The sequence below is a fragment of the Podarcis vaucheri genome (assembly GCF_965113315.1).
Source record: "Podarcis vaucheri genome assembly, chromosome: 3".
Taxonomy (NCBI): Eukaryota; Metazoa; Chordata; class Lepidosauria; order Squamata; family Lacertidae; genus Podarcis; species Podarcis vaucheri.
In genome coordinates this window covers 109,335,899-109,359,516 of record NC_138761.1, presented here as the reverse complement: position 1 = coordinate 109,359,516, position 23,618 = coordinate 109,335,899, and the positions used below count along the sequence as shown (strand labels likewise).

At 43.1% G+C, this 23,618-nt stretch overlaps 1 protein-coding gene across 7 annotated transcripts in view; it reads left to right on the top strand.

The window, feature by feature from the left end:
* Positions 1 to 8,007, top strand: part of MACROD2 (mono-ADP ribosylhydrolase 2) — a 1,043,571-nt gene extending 1,035,564 nt beyond the window's left edge. For all 7 annotated transcript variants that reach the window (XM_082215586.1, XM_082215585.1, XM_082215587.1 and 4 more), the window contains one exon: positions 3,265 to 8,007. The gene's annotated coding sequence lies outside the window, so the exon portion shown is untranslated. The remainder of the gene's footprint in view (positions 1 to 3,264) is intronic.
* The last annotated feature ends 15,611 nt before the right edge of the window (positions 8,008 to 23,618 follow it).

Sequence of the window (23,618 nt, the reverse complement as noted above, 5' to 3'; positions counted from 1 at the left end):
AGAAGCTTTGTAACAGTGGCAGTTCTGTCACAGAGATTTTCAAAGCGTCTTATTACTATGTGTACCTTTTTGTCCTTGTCAGTATATTGACAATATACTGCAGTGCTGCAGATGGGAGAAAGAAATAGGGCCCTGCTATAGCCTCCGTTTAAAAAGTTGTCAGGCAAAAAGGAGGGGAGGCCACACACAGCATAACAATTAAAATGCTACACTGAAATTCTTCTTTTCAGTTTCACCATCTAATTCATTTTCATTCTCTCTCTCGGCATTTATATACTAAAAATAAAGCTATCAAGTGCTTGCCATTTTAGAAATAGTTTGAAAGGCTAAGACCTCCATTGAGCAGAAAAATATAACTAGTTTCTATAAATTACTTTCATCTAAATGGAAAGACGCTCTTTTTCACTGAGTAGTGAATTGAATTATTTATTTTCCTCACAAATATATGCATTAGGAGATATCAGGTGGAATTAACAAGCAAAAAAGAAAAAAAAGAAAAAAGAAAGTTATTAGCCAATTCCATTGAATCTTTGTATGTTTCATTCTCGGGGAAATAAAAATATCTGATTTGCAGAAGGCGGGAGCAATCATTCAAAACTTAACCTACTCTTGTACCTCAGTACTTCATGTATTAGCCATGGTTAGATAGACTTGACCAGGGTTGCAGAGACGGCAACCACAGTTCATTTATTTTTATATTGTAAGTGAAAATTTGTTTACAGTGCATATAGGCTAAGAAATAAGTCTCACTGAGTTTAATAGGAACTATGTTCAGCTAGGATTGCTGCCTTAAAGTCTCCACTAGAAGGTTGAGCAACTTGTGCACAAGTATAAATACAGATATTTTAAATAAATGTTTATTCAAAACAAAGGAAAGAATGGACAAAAGTACAGACACTCCTATCTTGGTTTAATAAGCTAAGGTACGAATGCCATCTTTTGGCCACACAAACAGGTTCTTCCCTCCTCTCCTCATGTGAGCCACACAGAAAAAGCCAGAAAGCCTTCTGCTAACTGTAGTTTAACACTGAAGTTATTACCAGCCATGGTTGGAAGTTGGCTTAATATTCTTGTTTGTTCTGAGGCCCTTAACCACAGTTTCCCAGTTTGGTTGAAACAGGAAACAGGGCATCCACAAAGGTGCTGTCTGTTCAGCCGAAAGGCTCATTCATACTTTGGAATCTTAAGATGAGATAGATATCGACGAAGTAGTGAAAAGATAATATATATGTAACAAGAAATTGGGAAAAGGAAGGACATGGATAAAATATATGAGAAACTCATGCAGTGGAGTGAGTTGAAGAGATGGAAGATAGGATAAAATAATACTTAACCAAACATGAAGCAGTATAATTACTTACTTATAATAAAAGATAACGTAATAGCAAAGAAGCCCAGAGGAGGAGGAGAGAGAGAGAGGAAACCAGCCAGGTATGTAGAGAAAAAAGCTCAAGAAAACGGGGAAAACTTCAGAACAAATAATCCCTTTCACGGCAGACCTTTTACAGAGTCTAGTGTTATCGCACTGTCTGATCAAAAAGCTTTTGTCATCTGCACTAAAGAAACTATAAGGAATCACTAATTGAATAAGCCATTTTTTTAAAAAAAAAGCTATCGCTAATTCATATTTATATCATTATGTGATGTTTTTCAGAGTCCTTCCACTTTTGCCCGCAGAAGCTTTTAAAAATAGCAAGTAGGCAAAAGATTAGAACTTTGTGACAGCTAGAAATACACATTCTAAGCAGATGAGATCACTCTCTTCCTTTCAGTTCCCACAAAGCTAATCAAAAAAGGAAGCATAAGCTTTATGATGCACCACGAAGATAATTCAAGGTGATTCAAAATTAATAACTGATGCTAATAATGCTTTGGATGCAAGCTCACCATTTAATTACTCTGTGATAATCAGTTTCTAACATCCTCATAATTAAGTGCAATAGTTCATGGTAATGCTGGTGGTTAAAAATATGGATGTCACAAAGGATAGCAAACCCTGCATTTGTAATATGCATCTACTAGCTCACTGCCATGCTCATTTCACTGTGAGACAAGCATCGCCACCCACAAAAACGGTGCAACCCGATTACAATTAATTACAATTTGTCCCACTGTTGCACCTGTGTGACCAGCATTCATAAGACAAAGCTGGCTGCTGTTGGTACATGCTTAGGACTTTTTCTGTTAATGTTTTTTAACTCCTTACTTGGACTTACTTCTTATTGAGCATCCATCCCAATTTGTTTACACCAAGTTTGCAGAGAGGTGAGAAAATGTTCCGGTAACTTCTTAGTGAATAGCATACAACCTGAAAACTATAGGGGTACCTTGGGTTACATACGCTTCAGGTTACATACGCTTCAGGTTACAGACTCTGCTAGCCCAGAAAGTCCCTCAGGTTAAGAACTTTGCATCAGGATGAGAACAGAAATCGTGCTTCAGCGGCGCGGCGGCAGCAGGAGGCCCCATTAGCTAAAGTGGTGCTTCAGGTTAAGAACAGTTTCAGGTTAAGAACGGACCTCCAGAACAAATTAAGGACTTAACCCAAGGTACCAGTGTATATGGAAAAAGCTTATGCCCCAGTTCCAAAATTAGAAATCCTCAAGTTAAGCCAGAAAGTTTAATGGTGCAGAATGCAGGCCAGAGCCAAACCACCAAACAGAAGGGTCCAGGAGGCAGCTGCTCCTCAGTTTTTCCTCCACATATTTGCAAAGCCAGGACTACTAAAATGTAATGTCAGAAGTAGCCTTCCAAAAACACAGGTAAAAGTACATCGTCAGTGCTCCTGTAGAGTTCTGTGACATTACAGTAATTGCATGAGGAGTTGCTTTCTTTCCAGTACGTTTCCGGGCACAATTCAAAGTGTTGGTGCTGACCTTTAAAGCCCTAAACGGCCTCAGTCCAGTATACCTAAAAGGAGTGTCTCCAACCCCATTGTTCTACCCAGACACTGAGGTCCAGCGCCGAGGGCCTTCTGGTGGTTCCCTCGCTGCAAGAAGCCAAGTTACAGGGAACCAGGCAGAGGGCCTTCTCGGTGGTGGCACCCACCCTGTGGAACACCCTCCCACCAGATGTCAAAGAGAAAAATAACTACCAAACTTTTAGAAGACATCTGAAGGCAGCCCTGTTTAGGGAACCTTTTAATGTTTAATAGGTTTTTGTATTTTAGTGTTCTGCTGGAAGCCGCCCAGAGTGGCTGAGGAAACCCAACCAGATGGGGTTTTTTGATTATTATGATTATGATTATTATTTCCATCCCCGCAGACGACCATGATGAGAGAAGAAGAGAAGAGGAGAATGGAACAAGAACTGCAGTCACTGGTGCACTATATGACAACTTTATGACTAGCAGACAACAGCACACCAAGGAGAGTGGGGGGTGGGGGGAGGGGGACTAAGGATAAGGATCCTTTACATTTGTTTCTCTTCTTTGTTTCGTTTTGTTCAGTACACAACATGAAGCTTCTCTACTTTGATTACGATGTCCTGGTTCAATCTTCTTTGCTCCGACCCTGTATGTTTTTCATCTTCTTTTGAAAATCTAAGCCCCTCTGCAGAATATGTCCACACACACACGCACCCTAAATATTATTTCTCAGCTCTAATACCTCTTCAAGGCAACATGTGCGAATGACCTTTAAATGTTAGAAATCCTCAGAGGTCTAGGGGAATGTTTGTATCCTTTGCCATACCGGTACTTGTCAGCCTGTCAGGGCCGGAGCCTCGTAGTGTTCGGCTTGTTATACTTTTCTATGGGCAGCGGGGAAAGTATAAGAACTAGAAAGGCATAGAGGCGTGTGAATGGAGATTTCAGGACCCTTGTGTCAGATATTACTGCTCCCATGTGGAATCTGCTCAAACAAACATTTCTGGTGTTGCTGAAGTTGCCTGCAGGTAACCTTATGCAAACCAGAGGTTGGAAAATATTTCCATATGGAGATTCCCCCTATGATTGAGCCAATCCATCTGATAAGAGGCTTGCAAGCATTGCTACTCCTGTGTTTTTCAGTACACTTCATGTAGTGGGCTGGTGACAACTGAATTGGCTGTCGTGTGCATTTTAAGTTATCCTTCATAGATGTATGAGGTTACTCATGGGCAAAAAAGAGAGACATAGATTAACTTGACTTTTCATATGACAATCAATTTCCGTAGTTAGCAAATCCTTTGCTAAACTACTCACGGCGTGAAACATTTTTGTACCCCAATTGTGTTGCCACATGGCCCAATATTTTATTATCTAGTAATGGTCAGTTAAGATATGGAACATTACTATCACTTTTGGTGCCCTCTGATGAGAGGGAGAGCTGATATTCTGCATCTAGCACATTATAAAATGTGGCTTCTGGCTTTAACAATTTCTTGTCAACGCTTGTTATATTTTCAACTGCATATGCACACTTTTTAATACATAAAAATGCAATTAACAGTTATTTGGTGACGAATGTTGTACCATATGTCATCTGTTCTGCTCGCAAATGCTGCGCTCGACTTAAAAACAAGAATTTTACATTCATTTTTCAACCACACTGTAAATTAAAATGATACCCTACTTGCAAGATTGAAAGAACACACAGCATGAGTCCATGGTTTGATATTCTGAAAACTATTTTCCAACTGCTGTTAAAAACAATTAGAGGAATGTTTTTACATTATGAGATTCTGGTTTAACTTATTATGCATAGACACCATCCTCCACAGTCCTAAAATAATTTTAGGAATTTTCAAAACAACAGCAACTACCCCAAACAATAAAGGTATAGGTGTGTGTGTGTGTATAATTAAGCTAAAATCTATCAGCCCTACTCTTTTTCTTCCAGTTTTGCCAACTTGAATTTGTAACAAAGTAGTAAACATATTTTAAGCTTCCACAATTGTATATGGAAATATGAATTAGTTTACCGCATGCCACTTAGGTGGGTTACCAAGCCAAGGCTGCTGTTTCCATTGTGATCTATAGTTGTGTTGCCAATTAAGCAACATTTATGTATGGGCAGGGGGAAGAAACACTGTGCTATGAAAAGATGGCATCGTCTATTGCTAATTTCACCTGTCATTTTCAACCATCTGTTGCGGCGATGTCCAGAAAGTAAGATTTTTTCCCCCATCTGGAATCACACAGGCATTAATATAATCAGCATTAATATGAACCTAGGTTCCCTGTATAATAAATTGTATGGGTTACATTTAAATCCATGTTGTCTGATATTTTGCTATACTTAGTAAGAATGTATTTTAGTCTCCCATTATACCTGTGGAGCTCCTGTGCCTCTTCTTTTCCATTCCTGCTAACTGGAATCAGAAGTATCTTTTTTATGTTTTCTGCCCCACCTCCCTTCTCTTTGTGTTGATTTATCATTTCTGGTAGATTCCACATACTGTGATCAAAGGACTAGCAAGCTATACGTCACAAGACACACCCCCAAATTAGCAGAGGCAATCTGCATGTAGAAGCAGCCTTCAGAGAATGGATTACCTTGCCCAATATGACCCATGCATAAAAAGAGAGGTGGTGGGGCTTTTTAAAAATCCCACATGGGGCTACCTAAATGATGCCCTTTAGTGACTCACATGTGTCTCACTACTTATCCACACTTCCTGCCCTGCTGCCTTCCTTTTGGGAAAACCATTCTTTAAGCTCAATTGGAGCAAATGGCAATTTGGGTTTTCTCCAGATTGACGTTGCCTCCCATTTAGCACTAAGGAGCAGGTTTTCCCCAGGAAAGGAGAGAGGCAAGGGGGAAACCACATGGGGCAAGCAAAAGTGTGGACAAGCCCTCAGTCGAGTTGATATCCTCAGCTAAACTTTGGCTTAGCTCTGCATGGCGTGGCAGTAAAAAAGAGAGTGGAGAGGAACAAAGCAGTATATAAATTCAATAAATACGTAATAATAAAGCAACTGTGAACTCTCCAGAAGCCCAGTAAACTATAATTTGGAATGTGATATCATGTGAGCCAATTTTTTTCCATATGGGATTGTATGGGCAAGATTCGACTAAGGAGTCCCATCAGTGGAAGCCACGCACAAGAACCTCTGCTTGAGCAGTGAGGTTCCCCGTGCCCCACCAAGCACCCCTTGAATTGCTTGTGGGGGGTTCAGGAGAACCCCTGGAATAGCACATAGGGGGAAGATAGGGGAGATGGTTCTATCCGGCAGGTTCCTGGCAGAACAGTCGGAAAAGTGAAGCTGAATTCCTCCCCGTGTGTTGTTGAAAATAAGCAATGTGCACGCAATAATATAGTTTCCCATTTTCTTTTGGCTTGTGCTATACAGGCACATGCTTATGCAGACTAAGTAGTTTTTTTGTTTTTTAAGAGCTTAGTTAGAAGTACACACAGTAGATTCTACAGAAAATATCATAGCTGGACATGAGCTTGGAGGTGCGTGGGGTTAAATCCAGACTATGCCTACTGCCTCCACCCTTAGCCATATGTTTGGTGCTGCTTGGCGAGTGTGCCTGTAGGTGGTATCCTGTGAACATGAGGATCCAACTGGGCCAGTGCACAGCAGCAGCAAATTATTCCTCTGAAAAGCCTCATCTCTGTATGTAGTGGAGAACCAAAGCCTACTGGCATCTAAATCCCCTCAGGCAGCATTGTGATTAAGTTTTAGAAAGGAGCAGACAAAAAGGGGACCAGGCTAGACAATAGAGGAATGTAGAAAAATATGCAGACACACGAAAAGCTGTTTGAACGTCTACTGAAGATGGAGAGGTGCACGACATAATTAACTACCAAAATACTTGGATTGGAGCCTATCCGCCCCCCGCCCCCCCCCCTTGCACATGACAGTAATTTCATTGCCATTTCCACTTAACCTTGGTCCTCCTTAACAGTGGTGCTTCTTTCTGAAAGTTTTGCCTCAGGATGCTATCACGAAGTGTGAAGCAAACACAGAATCTCAGACGACAAAGGTGGGGAAGGTCGATTAAATCGCAACAGTCTGGTGTCAGATTTGACTCTGTGACTTATCATTTTCTCATTTGGGACTGTAGGGCTGTATGTGCTTTCGGGTCAGGCGGGGTGGCCCTTTTTAAACTAAATAATGCAGGCAATAATACAATTCCCATTTTCTCAGCTAACGCTGCACACAAAACACTCTTAATACAGCCTAAGTAGATTCTGTTAGAGCTTAGAGAAACACACGCACAGTAGGCTCCGCAGAAGATATTAAAATGTGTGAACTCTTACATTAACACCAAGTTTTACTGACATCTAAAAGATATACCGCCCCCCCCATCCTGACTGCCTTCACAATACTTTGCACATGGAGAACAGAGGCCCTATATTACTTGTGTTTGCATCCAAAAACTATTATCTTAACGTTATTGTTCCTAGGTGTCCTTTTCATGTCCTCATTCTACACTGAGGGGGAGACTCTATGCTAGCAATTGTTCTGGTGATTGACAAGTTTCCTTTTCATAAAAAGTTTACAGATGAGATGTCTGGGACATTACTTTCTCTAATATTGGACCGCATACTATTCACTGCAGCTAACTGTAAATCTCTCCCTGAAGCACTGAAAAGCCTCTTTTGTGAATTAACACTGTTCTGCTTATGCACTTAATTTCAAAAAAGACATTTCTCTATATGCAGTGCATGTTCGCTTTGCTTTTAAAATGACAAAGTTAGCAAAATATGTTGGATATATTTTCTTGGGAAATAGGATTTTTATCATACAATTCATCAAGGATTTGCCTTACCCTGACATTTGTGATATAAAGAAAGTCAGAAAAAAATGTAATTTTCTTGATCAAAAATATGTTTTTACTTCAATGCAAATAAATGTAGTCTCTTGCTTGCAAAATATCTTCTAATATAGACTGCTAAATAGGGTTAACACAAGCCTCTTTTGTTAATCTGACATTTAAATGCTGGACTCGCTGATGAATCTGTTCTTTTCCTTTTGTCTGTGCCATACATAACTGAAAACTCTAACAAATGATGCCTTCATACTAAAATGTTTGTGAAAAACAAAATCAGAATAAAACTTGTTCTGAGATTGAAGCTGAATTGCTTGTGTTCCATTGGCTCTGTGCTATTTAACATTGAGTTTAGTCCTATCAACATTGTCATTGATGTTTTGCCTGAAGAAAGAGTGCTCATGATGTTTGAAGATTATTCAAATATCGAAAAATATTGCAAAAGCTATAGAGAACATTATTTAAATAGGAAGATGCACAAAATTCTCACCACTGTTGAAAGTTCTGGCCTTAGTATAGCTGCTTTCACCAATAATACGCTCTCACCCTAAGATCATCAAAAGTATTGCTGAAATATCTGAATCTATACCAACACAGAAGTGTGTGCACGAATCACAAGAATTGGTTCAGACACCAATTCAATGCTTCAGGAAACAGACTGCCTCATCCCAAAGTGCTTTGACAGCTGCCTGAATCAGCTCAAATTTTGTTTTATGGTTGGTGGTTTGCTTGTTTCCTTTGTCTGCATGAAGGGCAGGTGGGAGGCACATATCCTGAGAAAGAGCACATGCCAAAGAGTTATGAGCTCTTGAAAAATTACCAGTGGCAATGTTTATCCCACACATTCTCCAATGATGCTTGTTACTTGCCAACTCAATTCTCAAGTAAGCCAAGGGAAGTTTGCCTTATCAAGGGGGCTGGAAAAAGTGTAGCTGTAGGATTGTCAGTATATTATGCTCTACACTATGAAGTATAAAACGTGCAACAAGCCCATATCTGGTAGTTGATGGTAGTTCCAAAAGAGAAACCCCAGAATTTCTTAAATATGGTAGCACTACAACATTTCCCTGTTTTTTAGTGGTTGTAAGAGAAATGTAAGGTTAAGGTAAAGGTACCCCCGACCATTAGGTCCAGTCGTGGACGACTCTGGGGTTGCGGCGCTCATCTCACTCTATAGGCCGAGGGAGCCGGCGTTCATCCGCAGACAGCTTCCAGGTCATGTGGCCAGCATGACTAAGCCGCTTCTGGCGAACCAGAGCAGCGCACAGAAACACCGTTTACCTTCCTGCCGGAGTGGTACCTATTTATCTACTATCAGACCATTAATCCATCAGTGTTTCTCAAACTTAGGTCTCCAGCTCTTGTGAGACTACAATGCCCATCATCCCTAACCACTGGTTCCGAAAGTGTGGGGTGATGGGAACTGTAGTCCAACAACGACTGGAGATGCAAGCTTGAGAAGCACTGAAGTTCATTCTGGTCAACACTGACAGATGGTGGCTCTGTCCAGGGAGATCTGTCTGGGATTTAGAACTTGGGACCATATTTGTGCAAGAGCGGATGCTCTGCCATTGAACTGCAGCTCCTCCAAGCAAGCAAGGAGGCTGCCACACATACATCTACGTGCCAGCAAGAAAACAGCACCAGACATCCAAACACATTCAACACAGATGCAGAAAGACATCCACCTGCTTACTGCTGATGGGCAATGACAAGAATTTCCTGCACATCAAATTTGGGAGGCAAAATTGTTATAAGAACCTGGCTGGAGTTGTTTTTTTGCTCTAACCTCACATACGGCAGATTTCACAGTGTGCTGTCTAAAGCAAGCCGTTTCCACAAAAGCCAAACAAGCTGCACAGGAAACCCAAGTATTTCCATAAGTAAAACCATTCAGCCAAAACAGCTCTGAATCAAAAGTTCCATCAACACAGCTAGCTACCCTGTTTTGAGTGCAATGATATTGTTATTCTGATCCTCCAGCTCGGGTCAGTAGTTTTCTTCTTCCCCTTGGAAATCCCATCCTGGTCCACTTGCCCAACAAATGTGCATGAGTACAGCTGGGGGGCAGGGAGGGGTCAAAAACGATAGGAGGCCATATCCACTTTGCTAAATGAAAATGATACAGCGAGAGCTTGGTTCTACAGCCACTCCAGATTTGGGATGAGGTTTGTTGAACATCGAAAGTGCTCCTTAGCCGTTTTTCCTCAATGAGATAATGCTGGTAAAGCAGACTATCTTTTCTAGCCTTCTGCCACTGTGGTTTTTGTGTCCCTGTTTAAAAGCCCAGAGTAAGAACAATTCAACAGTCAAAAATTCTTCCATTCATCTCATGTGTTGCCTGCAACTACCCTTGACAGCTCCACCCAATCCTTCCTTCCTTCCTTGTTGATTGAATATATATAACACCCTATACCACAAATCAGGTGTTGAGTTTGTACTTTTCAGGTTGGTTTGAGGTCCACATAAATCCCCAGCTATTTTTAAACCCATCTTTAGTGGAAGGGGCAGGGAGCAGGGGATACAGGCAAAAATCAGATTTTCAAACACGCACTACACGTGTCCTTGCACTTCTTATGTTGTTTCATCTTTCCTGGCAAAATGCTTAATCAAAATGACAAAAACTTGGTTGGAAATTAGGGAAGCTAAAAGGCTAGACTGGATGAATCCCAAGCCGGAATTAAGATTGGCGGAAGAAATATCAACAACCTCAGATATGCAGATGACACAACTTTGAAAACAGAAAGTGGGGAGGAATTAAAGAACCTCTTAATGAGGGTGAAAGAGGAGAGCACAAAATATGGTCTGAAGCTCAACATAAAAAATATAAGATCATGGCCACTGGTTCCATCACCTCCTGGCAAATAGAAGGGGAAGAAATGGAGACAGTGAGAGATTTTACTTTCTTGGGCTCCGTGATCACTGCAGGTGGTGACAGCAGTCACAAAATTAAAAGACGCCTGCTTCTTGGGAGAAAAGCAATGATAAACCTAAACAGCATCTTAAAAATCAGAGACATCACCTTGCCAACAAAGGTCCGTATAGTTAAAGCTATGGTTTTCCCAGTAGCGATGTATGGAAGTGAGAGCTGGACCATAAAGAAGGCTGATCACCAAAGAATTGATGCTTTTGAATTATGGTGCTGGAGGAAACTCTTGAGAGTCCCATGGACTGCAAAAAGATCAAATCTATCTATTCTGAAGGAAATCAGCCCTGAGTGCTCACTGGAAGGACAGGTCCTGAAGCTGAGGCTCCAATACTTTGGCCACCTCATGAGAAGACTCCCTGGAAAAGACCCTGATGTTGGGAAAGATTGAGGGCCCAAGGAGAAGGGGACGACAGAGGACGAGATGGTTGGACAATGTTCTTGAGTTTGACCAAACTGTGGGAGGCAGTGGAAGACAGGAGTGCCTGGCATGCTCTGGTCCATGGGGTCATGAAGATTCGGACACGACTAAACAACAACAACTCTAAAACATCCAGAGGGCACCAGGTTGGGGAAGGCTAGACCAGATTCTTGTGCATTTGAACTGCTGGAAAAAAAATATGACGTGGACTTCTAAATGCTGCAAATGTGGCTGTAGGTGGATGTCCTGATTCCTGAACTACAGTGACCTAGATAGACTTTTGCTCCTTTCAACTCTTTGCTTCTCTGTAACATGCTTTATGACAAGTTTTTGTGAACTATGTTGCTTAAATTAGAGTAAGGCCAATTGTGTTGGCAGGAGACGAGGATGCCCCCTCCCTTTCCCTTCTAGGTGGCTTCTTCAAGAAGATCTGCAGAGGTTGTTTACCATTAAGAATAATGTAGCATATTAACACTTCCGGGAAAACAAAAAAAATAATTGCATCCCTTTTCAAAAATGATAATAGAGCAGCAAAGTTTTTTAGTTGCTCACTGAGAGTTCTCTTCCCAGTGTGACAAATTAGTCCTTTGCCTTTGACTATCTTCCATTTAAATTAAACACAAGATAAAACACAATGAGAGGCATGGAGTGGTTTGTTTTGCAGAAAAATAAATACATCCAAATGGGGAGCCCGAGACCAGGAGCAAAAGGTCATAGGATACATTTAGCACTTTGGATATTGCTGCATAGCCATCCAGCTGCGATGGCTATATGACATGCGATGCCTGATTGCTTTTGTACAGTGGTAGCTCCTGCCTATTACTTTCCAAATTAAAATCTGTTGCTTTTGGTAGCGAGACCAAATCCGAATTCTGCTTCAACATAAACACTTGGGACAAATAGCCTCTCAACTAGCAATGTCAAGTTTCACTGGCCCTTTTCAATCCATTTCTAAGATTATCAAGTAACCTATTCATTTCAATAATTGCAGCTGTTCTGCTCATTACTCAATTATGCCAAATCTCTGTGGAGTCTTTGTTGCGATTTGTTTGTGGGGTGGTTATATGACAATGAGCATTCATCGTGGGTTGCTTGTGGGGTGTTTATATGTCTTTTCCTTAGTCGTTTGTCTATCCCACACTTCTCAGGGCATTTCCTCACCTAATTGCAGAAAGCTGCTGTTATTGTTTAAGTAGCTTTGTTGCATTGAGCAGTGGCGTAGCGTGGGTTGTCAGCACCCAGGGCAAGGCAAGTAATTTGCTCCCCCTAACCCGGTAGGGGCAGAGAGCTGTGAGTGCGAGCGCCCCCCCCCGATGTTGCGCTCGGTGCGGCCGGCCCCCCCTGCACCCCCCACGCTACGCCACTGGGTGACAGAACAATTTTATGCACTTTTAATTGCACAAATATTGGGCTCCAGTGTGCACTTGAATCCCTCCTGCAAAACAGTGACCATCTGCAGGTGAACTTAGTCCTTTGCTTGTTTTTCAGAGCACAAGCTCCCAGAATTTGGGTGAAGGGTAGCAATAGCAACATGTATCTTATATAGACATCACTAGTTCAACTGGCTTAATCCCCACTTCCTCACCCCAAGCTGTCCTGGGAGTTGTAGTTCTAGGAAAAGGAAGGGGAAAGCCATAGATCATTCGCAGAGAATTCTCAGCACCCTTGCCAGACAACAATCCCCAGGATTGTTTTCCCTGGTCCCCTGCTAGCAGTGTTCACTCACTTGCAACCAGATCCTCTACATATTTAACCATAAGCAACTTCCACTAATTTCAACGGGACTTGCTCTCAACTATCAGTACTGTCCACCCCGAACAGATAAAATGGCTTGGGGAGGCAGGCAGTTAGAATACCCAGTGATTTGTACATAATGCCAAACCATGAAAGACAGTCAAATCCCTACGGAGGACTTTTGAGCCTAAGTTCACATTTAAAGGCAGACTTTTCAAAAATTGCATTTTCCAAAACAATTCACAAACCAAAGTACAGCCAACCTTCAAAATTTGCACATCTCTGAATTTTGCAATGCAGTTCTCAAGCCAAGTAACGCTTACCAAAAAAAAATGCATGTAAGAGGGCAAAGTGCGCATAACAGTGCATTTCTCATAAATGGGGAAATTGCTTTGCCTAAAGAAATTTGCACTGACATTTTTTTTCTAAAAGACAACACCCAAATATTGCTGCAGAAATGTGGAGCATGGAATTTGTGATGAGGAAAATGAGAAACAGAATGAAATGAAACTGACAGATTTGCCTATTCCTGTTCCTCCAACTGCCTAATCCTCAATCCCAGGGTTCTTCCCCTATGGAGAGAGACAAATATAGGCAGGAATAATGGCAGAGACTCTTGGTAGCTGAGATAAAGCTTGGTTGGCCTCAAGCCTTGAGGAAAGATTTCTGATATATTCGCAACCATTGATTCTGCAAAAACAGCAAACTACTGGTCACTGAAGAAAACTTTTGATCACACAAACAATAGGATTTGGGATGGATCTCCAACTTCATCTGCATCTCATAGCCTTGTCCTAAAGTCTGAGTCACCCTGACCCTATCCTTGTTGGAAGGCCGTGTAGGCATTTAATACTATTAATCAGGCGTAGGCAAACTTGACCTTCCAGATGTTTTGGGACTACAACTCCCATCATCCCCGACCACTGGTCCTGTTAGCTAGGGATGATGGGAGTTGTAGTCCCAAAACATCTGGAGGGCCGAGTTTGCCTATGCCTGCTATAAATACAAATGCAAAGGAGCATATATCCAGCTCTACCCCCTGCAAGCTAGCCTGGATTTAGCAGGCAAATCCTGGTTTCCTCTGCTAAGCATGTAACTGAACAAAGCCAGCCAGGCAAAATAGATCCTCATTCAACTGTCTCCTGCTGCTGCATTGAAGTGCTGCTAATGAGTGCAGTGATAATGTCTGAGATCACAAACATGCTATTAAGCAGTGACTGGAAACACTGTCTAAAGAAGCATGCCAAAGTGAGCCTTCTCCCGTGATCAAAGAGTGGGATTTTAACTCCCACATAATACATTCTTACACCTGCCTCCTAGCATTTCAGGTGAGCAAACACTGACACTACAATGTAGGGTTTTCTCCATGGAAAACATGTACTAGCAATACCACAAGCTACAAAAATGGGTGCATGATCAATGACTGTAATGATTCCTGTAACGACTCCAGTGTATCAGGGGAAACATTGCGAATCCATATTCAAGACAGCTCAGAACATTGGATATTGTAATATGAATGCCGTCAGAAACAGTAGCAACTTTATTAAACATTTGTGAATGCCCAAAGGCTCTGACTACTTCATTTGTTTAGCACAAGTGGTGTGCTAGGTGCTGAACCCAAAGGGCTTTCAAGTAATGGATAAGAAAAGGAGAAAGATAGGGGAAAGCCAGGGACTGATTCAGAATAGTGTTAATTCAAGATGCCAGTAAAGTTCACCTGCCAAGCTTCCTTCAAGGAAACCCTTTGGAGAACCACAGACACAACCAGATCTACTTCTTAGTGTGCATTCATGATGAGTTGTGCTCATATTGTGGCTGCTATTGAGGCAGCCATAGACAATATCCCTTCACATCTGTTTGCACTTGCAAAAGTTTTGGGGCAGTCACACTGCTTCATTTCCAGTCAGTGCACATCCCATAACTTGCTGCTGATGTCTCACACAGGCATACACACACACACACACACACACACACACACAGAGCACACACAGTAGCAGTCCCAAAGTCGCAGTGGGGTTTAAATTGAGAAAGCAGGGCGAAAGCGTACAGCCGTGCAGGGGAAAATTCTAAGAAATAAAGCAGGCACACAACAACTGAATGGGGGGAGCGTGCAGCCAATAACTCACGCAAAACTTCCCTGATGAAAGAGCCTCCTTTTTCCAAGTAAAACCCACGTGGTCGCTTCCTCGCTGCTGAGCTCGCGGAGGAGATGCAAGGGAAGGTCCTGATTCGCGACCGGAAGGCGGAAAATGAGGCAGAATGGCTGGCGCAGCAGTAACATAAACTGCAATCCATGCCCACTCCAAGCCGCCTGGTTGGGCACTTACCTGTGGGCGTGGTGCGCCAGCCAGGTGAGTGGGTGATGCAGAAATCGCGTCCCGCCCAGAACACCTCCCCTCTTGGAGGGAGGAGAGGCTAACCACAAATGTTCTGCTTAATCTCATGTTCTGATCAATATCCATTTCAAAACAACAAATAACTTTCTGCTGGGATAAATACAAACACAACTACTCTGTTTGCACTTTAGTAAAGTACCTGATCCATGATCGGATGAAATAATATTCCTTAAATGTGAAATGTGGACCACTTATAAACACCATCTCCAACTCCTTGAAAGATTCCATCAATGGTGTCTTTTTTACACATCACTTGGGAAGACAAGTAAACTAATGCCAGTGTACTGGAAGAAGCAAAGATCACCAGTGTCGAAGCAATGATTCTTCAACATCAACTTCGTTGGACTGGTCATGTTGTTTGGATGCCTGATTATCATCTTCCAAAGCAACTACTCTATTCCGAACTTTAAAATAGTTAGCGTAATGCTGGTGGTCAACAAAAGAGGTTCAAAGACTCTCTCAAGGCAAATCTTTAAAAATGTAGTATAAACACCGACAACTGGGAAACACTAGTTTGCGAGCGCTCCAATTGGAGAACAGCTTGTACCAAAGGTGTCATGGGCTTTGAAGACCCTCAAACTCAGGATGAAAGGGAGAAACACGCTAAGAGGCAGACATGCTTGGCAAACCCTCACCACGATCAACTCCTGCCCGGAAACCTATGGCTCCACTGTAGAAGGATGTGTGGATCCAGAATTGGCCTCCACAGTCACTTACAGACTCACTTTTAAAACCGTGTTTATGGAAGACAATCTTACTCGGCTACGAGTGATCGCCAAAGAAGAACAACATGTTCACATGAAATAATATTCCTTAAACTGGCGAAAGTGGTTATCAACGTATATACAAGAAGCTCTATATGGTATAGTTTGAAAAAAGAGACAAAAGTTATGATAAAATGTAAGTTATCTTATTTGAGATAAATAACCAGCCGAATTCTCGGGGTCACTGTTCAGGGATTATTTTATACAGTTGTGACCTTGGGGAAGTAAAGGAGATCTGAAGAAATTTGTGAATGACACTGAGTTAGGAACCACAGTAAATGGGGAGAAGAATTGCTCCGTTACGCAGAATAAATTGCATGACCTTATAAAACGGAATGATAGAAATATAATGAAATTCAATAGTACATAGTATAAGGTCATGCACACAGGGATAAATAATCAACATTTTTGTTATCACCTGGGGACTCATCAGTCAGCCACTGTTGACTTCATTCACACGAGGGAAAACAAAATTCTGCATGTGGGGACAACTTTGCAGTCGGGATGAGAACTGCTCTGCATTTCTGACAGTGGTAGGACCAGTGTCTAGTGACAGATATGTGGCTGGTGTGTGTGTGTCATAGCTGTCAACTTACAGATTTGAAAATAAGAGATCAGCAGCCAAAATAATGGATTTTAGTCAACCAGCTGAAAGTTAAAAAGGACCAGATAATTTTGGAGAGCAGCACCGGTTTTTAGCCCTTCGTTTTCAGAGGTTGCTGCTCAAGACACCAGCTGATGAAACACTGCAATTAAATAACTACAAGCAGCAACCACTTTTCGCGCAAAAGGAAGTCCAAGTTACGAAGATGCTGCTGCAGTTCTGTATCTTTTCTCTCGTGCTCCATTTGCAGCTCTCAGTTCCATCAGCCAGGGCAGGAGGGAGGCGGAATAGCGCCCAAAGTAAACCCGTAGATCAGACCATCTATGCTAGTCTACCACTACAAATCTATGGGACTTGCAGTCCTTCCTCCACTTTCCCCCTCTATGGTTAGCCCTTGGAACACCTGCCTGCGCCTCCTCCTCCTCCTCCTCTCTCTGAACTGCTTTCTCTATGGTTGCCCTCGCTCTCCTCTCAAGGCTCCTCAGCAATTCATAGGCCGTGCCAGGCTGCCCATCTCATCTGGGGCCTTCGGCAGCGCAGCCGCAGTACAGCCTAGCGAGAGCAGCGGCGGCGGGGAGGCCCCAGTTATGTGGCCGCGAGGAGGATGGCGGTGGAAGGGTCCGAGGCTCCCGCCAGTCCCGACAGGGAGGGGCTCCTGGGGGCCGAGGCTGGTGAGAGGAGGCCAGAGGGGGCCGGGCCGGGCAGCCAAGCAACACAGTTGGAGCCTCCCTCCTCCCTGGCTGGCAGGGAGGGAGGGAGAGGAGCTGCTTCCTTTGAAACCCGGGAAATTTAAGGGATATCATCAATAAGGGACAGCAGCGGGACACGGCGCTGGGATAACGGAGTTTCCCACCACATAAGGGACGGTTGACAGCTATAGTGTGTGTGTGTGTGTGTGTGTGTGTGTGTGCGCGCGCGCGCGCATGCAATGTGTTCCAAACTGTGCAAACACAAGCTTATCTCAGCAACCTCAGGGCACATTCTACCAAGCATAACAATGAGTCATGTGTAGTAAAGATAATGTGGAATTTCCATCTCTTGGTCACACTTTCTGGGCGAGCTCCTGCCCATCAAATTGGTTGGGAGCAGAACAGCCATTAGGAACTCCACCTGAAGGAGGGAGCGGAAAGTGAAGAAGGCCTGTTGTGTGCCATTTTCAATGAGGCCAGATGGGCGGTAGAACTCCTTTCTACCCCCACCGTTGCGCCACTGCCAGTCCCACCAATGCTTTACCCGTTCCACCACAGCACCATTGCCCTCACTGCTGCCATGGGTGCAGCCGCGGGTGAGGGGGAAGTGGCAGGGTCAGTGGGAATGTGGGAACAATGGTGGGCACGGGAGGATGGGATAGATCTGCAGGGCAGCTGGGGCTGTGTGAGAGGGGTATTTTCCCTGCAGCGGCAAAACATCTCAGGCCAGCCCTGGGCATAATGGCTTCCTCTACTGTGTCCATGTTTGGATCTGGGACAGACATGAACAGGGATAGGGATGCCTTGGGGAAGTAAAGGCGATTTGAAAAATAGGGGAGGGGAGGAACAAAAACCGGAAAAATAAGAAATCAAGATAACAAACTTTTTATAAAAGAATGGAAATGGCTTGCTGAATATTTACAAACAAATTGTAAACAGGCAAGAACATTGGCAGGATTATTGTAACAACCTGCAGTTTCCTAAGAGTATAATATTTAAAGTAGATGAATAAATGAACAAATTAAGTTAACCTGGATATGCAGAAAATATTAAAAATAAATTTAAGGAACCACAGAAAGACGGGGAAGGAAGACATGTTTTTAAATGTTAAAATGACTATAAATTTATTGAAATGAAAAACCTGAAAATCATAAAGTTTTAAAAAATGGATAGGGAAGCTTGAGGTGTCTGATTTCAGGCCAGGTTCAGAAATGGACTTTGGTAGTGCATAAAAGCCTGCCTTAAAGGAGAGGCAAGCTTTCAAAAATACTGGATTCCTCCCCGACCCCCAGCTCATATCAAAATACAGGCCGCAGAAGGATTTGTTGTTTCTCCCCTCTCTTCAACCCAAGTCTAAGCAGGTGTGCTCAGAAGTAAGTTCTACTGAATTTACTCCCTCTCAAGGGATATTCAGTGTTAGGCGGCATACACACCATGCATTTGAAGCATGCGCGCGCACACACCGCAAAATCCTTGGGAACTGTAGTTTGTTATGGGTTTGTTTCTTGGATTCTGATATTTACTGTGAGTAGTAAATAACAGTTTCTTGCAGCTATCATCCTACTCAGAAGAGATCCATTTGTTTAAATGGGTCTACTCAAAATATGACTTAGTTGGATATCACCCTAAGTGCACTGCAGACTCAATTCCAAATAAGCATGCTTACAACTCGTTTCATGCCTGCAAAATTTATGTAATTTGTATATTTGCATAAGTCACAGTAACAGCCATCTGAATATCTCTCTCTCTCTCTCTCTCTCTCTCTGTGTGTGTGTGTGTGTGTGTGTGTAAATTACCTTTTCAGGACATGAAATTGCATCAGAGTGCTTCTCCGGGGTTTTGGAGCATATCTCCATTTTGTTCTAATCTGTGTGGTTACTCACATCCAGTTTAGCCCCTAAAATAGCACTTTAGAGTGAACTTGCTGGATCCTAGGGATGGATGGGGATTAGACTCAGTTCACTTTTAACATTCAAAGTTTTAAAAATGAATATATTTGTGAAAATAACATGCAAAATTGCGTCACATTACTGGAAACTGCCTTGCAAAAAATGCACATATTAGGAAAAAATTGCATGCAAAACTCTGTATTTGTGAAGAAATACACACCCAAATGCTAGTGTATTTTCACAAGACCTCTTTTTTTAAAAAAAGCAAACTGATATGGAAATGTGAACAACTGATATTTTTCCAAGAATGGAAAATTTAGAAACTGAAACAGACAGATTTACCCATCCCTAATCCCAGCATAAGGCTGCTGCTCTCTATTAGAAATTTCTCACGCCAATGTCAGAAAGGCATTGATGCAGTCCTTTGAGAAAGTGTTATAGCTTAAATAGCATTTATAGTCCACAGAAAAAGGTGATTAGAGGCTTAAGTTGGCACTGATGCTAGAACAGGTGTGGAATTAGTGAGGAGGCAAACTCCTTTCAGCTCAATTCAGAATTGACTCAATGTTACGAGTTGTCTCAGCAAGTGAAAGAAGCTTGCCTGCGTCTGGTGTGCTTGTACGCATGCAGACTATGACCTGTAGGTTTGTTTTTTTCTCTTTCAACCTATCCCATAGACACCTGAAAATTCAGTTGCCTGCCCCAGACACACACAACCAGAAACAACAGTCATAGGTAAGGCTTATAAGAAAGAACCAAGAGAACTGACTGACCCACAGAGTATAGAATCTCACCCAACAAAAGGCTGATTTGCTTGGTCAGGTAATCTGGGTACAGAGGTAGATTGAGGGCAGAGAGCTGCAACTATGACCTAGTGAACTGAGCAGAAAGGAAGTTGAGAAGCAAGGGGTGTCGTGGTCTGGCTGGCTGCAGAGAGCAGACTGGGAGGGGGTGCCGGAAGCTGAAGAGGTAACAGGGTTTAGTGAGAAGTAAGAGGCTGGGGCAGAGAGCAGTCCTGAATCGGAGGCAGGAGAGGAGTGGGGGCCAAGAGACAGAAATGAGGCAGGCCGCTGAAGAATCCAGGGAGTCTCCCCTTCTTGCTGCGACCTGCTCCCCTCCTCTCTGGTCTCCCAGAACATGCAGAGAAATGTAGAGGGTGAAGCAACAAGAGACAAGACAATGGAGCCTTAGGCTACTGGGGAAGGAGCCTTAGAGAATGGTGGGAAGGCAGGGACATTGTCTTTCCAACTGTTTCACTGGGGCAAGACCTACTGGGAAGAGTTGCTGTGACCACTAGGCCTGTGCTGTTTGGGTTTCTTTGAATAAAGTTAACTTCACTGACACCAGTGTTTTTTTATTGCTGACCTACTCCTAACAGGGTGCCAGTGAAATTTGAAAGACCAAAGCCTGCCCTTGCTGGGTATGTCATTCACTGCAACCAAAAGGCATTTCATAGAGCGCATACAATTAATACGAAATACCTCTGGACCTGCAAAGCAGCTGGCCCTGTTGCAGCTGACAGAAAGGCTTGGTGCACTCTAACCCTCCAGGTATACACTATACAAGTGAAGAACTAATGGGCCACGACTGCTGCCCCTACCCATCACACCCCTACGCCCTACAGTCTACCTTGATGCCCACTCATTGAGAAGAACTTTGGGTAAGTGAGCTCATTTGGATATAGTGGGATGTTCATAAGCTCTCCTTCCTAGCATTGCACTCAAATGTATGGACATGATGGACATTATGGGAGCCAGTGGACAATCTCCAGCTGTCCCTTCCACAAGCTGGCTATCTACATGGACGGAGGGAGGCCTCTTCTGAATAGCCCTATACAGTGGTACCTCGGGTTACATACGCTTCAGGTTACATTCGCTTCAGGTTACAGACTCCACTAACCCAGAAATAGTACCTCAGATTAAGAACTTTGCTTCAGGGTGCAAACAGAAATCGTGCTCCAGCGGCGCAGCGGCAGGCTCCATTAGCTAAAGTGGTGCTTCAGGGTAAGAACAGTTTCAGGTTAAGAACGGACCTCCGGAACGAATTGAGTTCTTAACCCGAGGTACCACTGTATTTTCACAGCAGTCAATGAGAGTTTCATCAGGAGTGAAAAGTAGCCTTAAGGAACTTCCACGAGTTCACTTACAAACTGCCAAATGCTAGCCACATATGCTCAGAATCTCATTTGGCATTCCTAGCTGGAGAAGAGCTACTCTGGGGAATGGCACTTGGTTCCTAACACAGCTGAGCAGTATTCTGGGTAAATTTGTATGCTGCACCAAGCAATTATGAATGTAATGCTGATAACATCCCCTACCCGGAAATACAGTCGCTTTGTAGGAGATGTTGTTTCGCTCCCAGCAATGCACTCCAGCAAGTCCTACCATTTCAAACTCTGTTGTCTGAAGCACCTTCAGTTTGGAGGGCAGCTCTAATTAATGAGTCAGGGTTTATTGGCTGTGATAAGCAGCTCAATGGGAAGGTCAAACGCAGACGGCGGTCTTTGTGAAATATTTCTCGAAATGGCAACCATCTACTAATTCCTGGCCCGCACCTGCCGTTTCCTAATAGAAATGCTTCAGGCTCCCATCAAGAATGCTCGGTAGTTTGGGAGAGCGAATGTAATTTAGCTTATCTCATGCAGGGCAATAAAGCATTTTGGTAGCACTGGCATGTGCATTTTATCATGGTCAATAAAGCTGAAGGTCACACCACTAAAAAAAAAAATCGGGGACTTCTCCCTTCAGAAAATGGCAGTAAATATTTGGCAGCAGCTTTTGATGAGGAATGTGCTAAAAACAGTTCGATATGGGAAAGGGGGCATTGTTCTACTTTCTCCCAGGTGCAGAAGGTTTAATAGATATGATTGATTTTTGGCTTTTGGAACCAGATCTTGAACCACTTAATAATCCAGATCAGTGGGCCGGGCTGTGGTTTCTTTGTGGAAATGGAAACTCACTCTAGCATGTTCTTGAACAAAATCTGAGCATGAACACTGCAGAGCCTAGTAGGGCACACCCTGGGTTTTTGTGGGTTCATGGCAGAAGTACTTGCACTGCAAGCCTCGTTCTTAGAAGACACCAAAAGGTCAAAGGAAACAGGAAAGGGAAATGGAGGTGGGAAATTAGAAGGATTCAGCTCTGCACCACAAGGAGCTTATAACATGGAAAAGAGCAATGAACATTAGTATATTTCTGTTGGGAATAAGAAAATATTTCTGGCAGTAAAAATAGAATAACAGTGGCAATGTAGCTACCATATTTTCCGCTCTATAAGACGCACCAGACCACAAGGCGCACCTAGTTTTTGGAGGAGGAAAACAAGAGAAAAAAAATATTCTGAATCCCAGAAGCCAGAACAGCAAGAGGGATCGCTGTGCAGCGAAAGAAGGGATCGCTGTGCAGCTGCACAGCCTGCATTAGCTCCATAAGACGCACATACACTTCCCCTTACTTTTTAGGAGGAAAAAAGTGAGTCTTGTAGAGCAAAAAATATGGTATTTGCTGGCCTTCCGTGACATCCAAAATCAGCTGCCTGAGTCAGCCACCTCATAACTAGCTCTGCCATTTTGATAGGCCATGATCTAGTTCTCTTCAGATATTAGACCAACTCCCATCAGCCCCAGCTAGCATAGGCAACGGTCAGGAATTATGGGAGTTGCATTCCAACACGGCTGACCCAGAGGGGAAAAAGGACCATGTAATATGTCTGCACAGTGCCAAACTTGTAGGACAGAAGCTCACTAGGCCGTCTAGCTTCCCAAAACCAGCTACAATATTGTTTATGGAATAACAAATGCTGTGTTGGCAAACTCATTCATTCCAGATGGAAACCAGGATCAGTCATCAGCTCTGGATAAATCCTCGGCTGAAGCAGAGTGCACTGGAGGGATTCGAGGTTTGTCTGGGGGTAAAGGAGGACCTTTAAGAAGCATGTGTGAAGGGTCAAAGTTGGGGGCACATATTGAAGCGTGTCAGGGTGCCTCAGACAGACACACACACAAAATACTTCAGACAAGTCTCTGCTCAAAGTAAAACCAATGTTTCCAAGCTTCTCATATAAGGAAATTGCTAGGGTGCAAGGGGAGGTGGGAGGTAGGGCAAACACCAGGGATGGGGTGGGGTGGGGGAGATTTGCTATGACTAACAAATCAAGCCAAAGGGGATGATTTTGCCCTGACTTTCCAGTATCAGCATTTTGGACGTAGAGGCGGTCTAATTCAATCCCTTTTAGTTCTCCACCCGCCTCCCCAAAAGTAAACTTTAAAGAAGATTGCAAAAACATAGTGGACTGATTTATCTGCAGTTTGGCAGGTTTCTTACCTAGGGGCGCCTCTCTAATGTGTGCTGTTTTTAGACAAATTGTCCACAATACATCATGAGAGATGAAGCGATTCCCATTTTTGATCCATCCTCAAACTGCAAAGTCTGCCCTTGCAGAATATCCACCTTCTGAACTTTGGCAGAATTCATCCTCTCACGTATGGCCCACA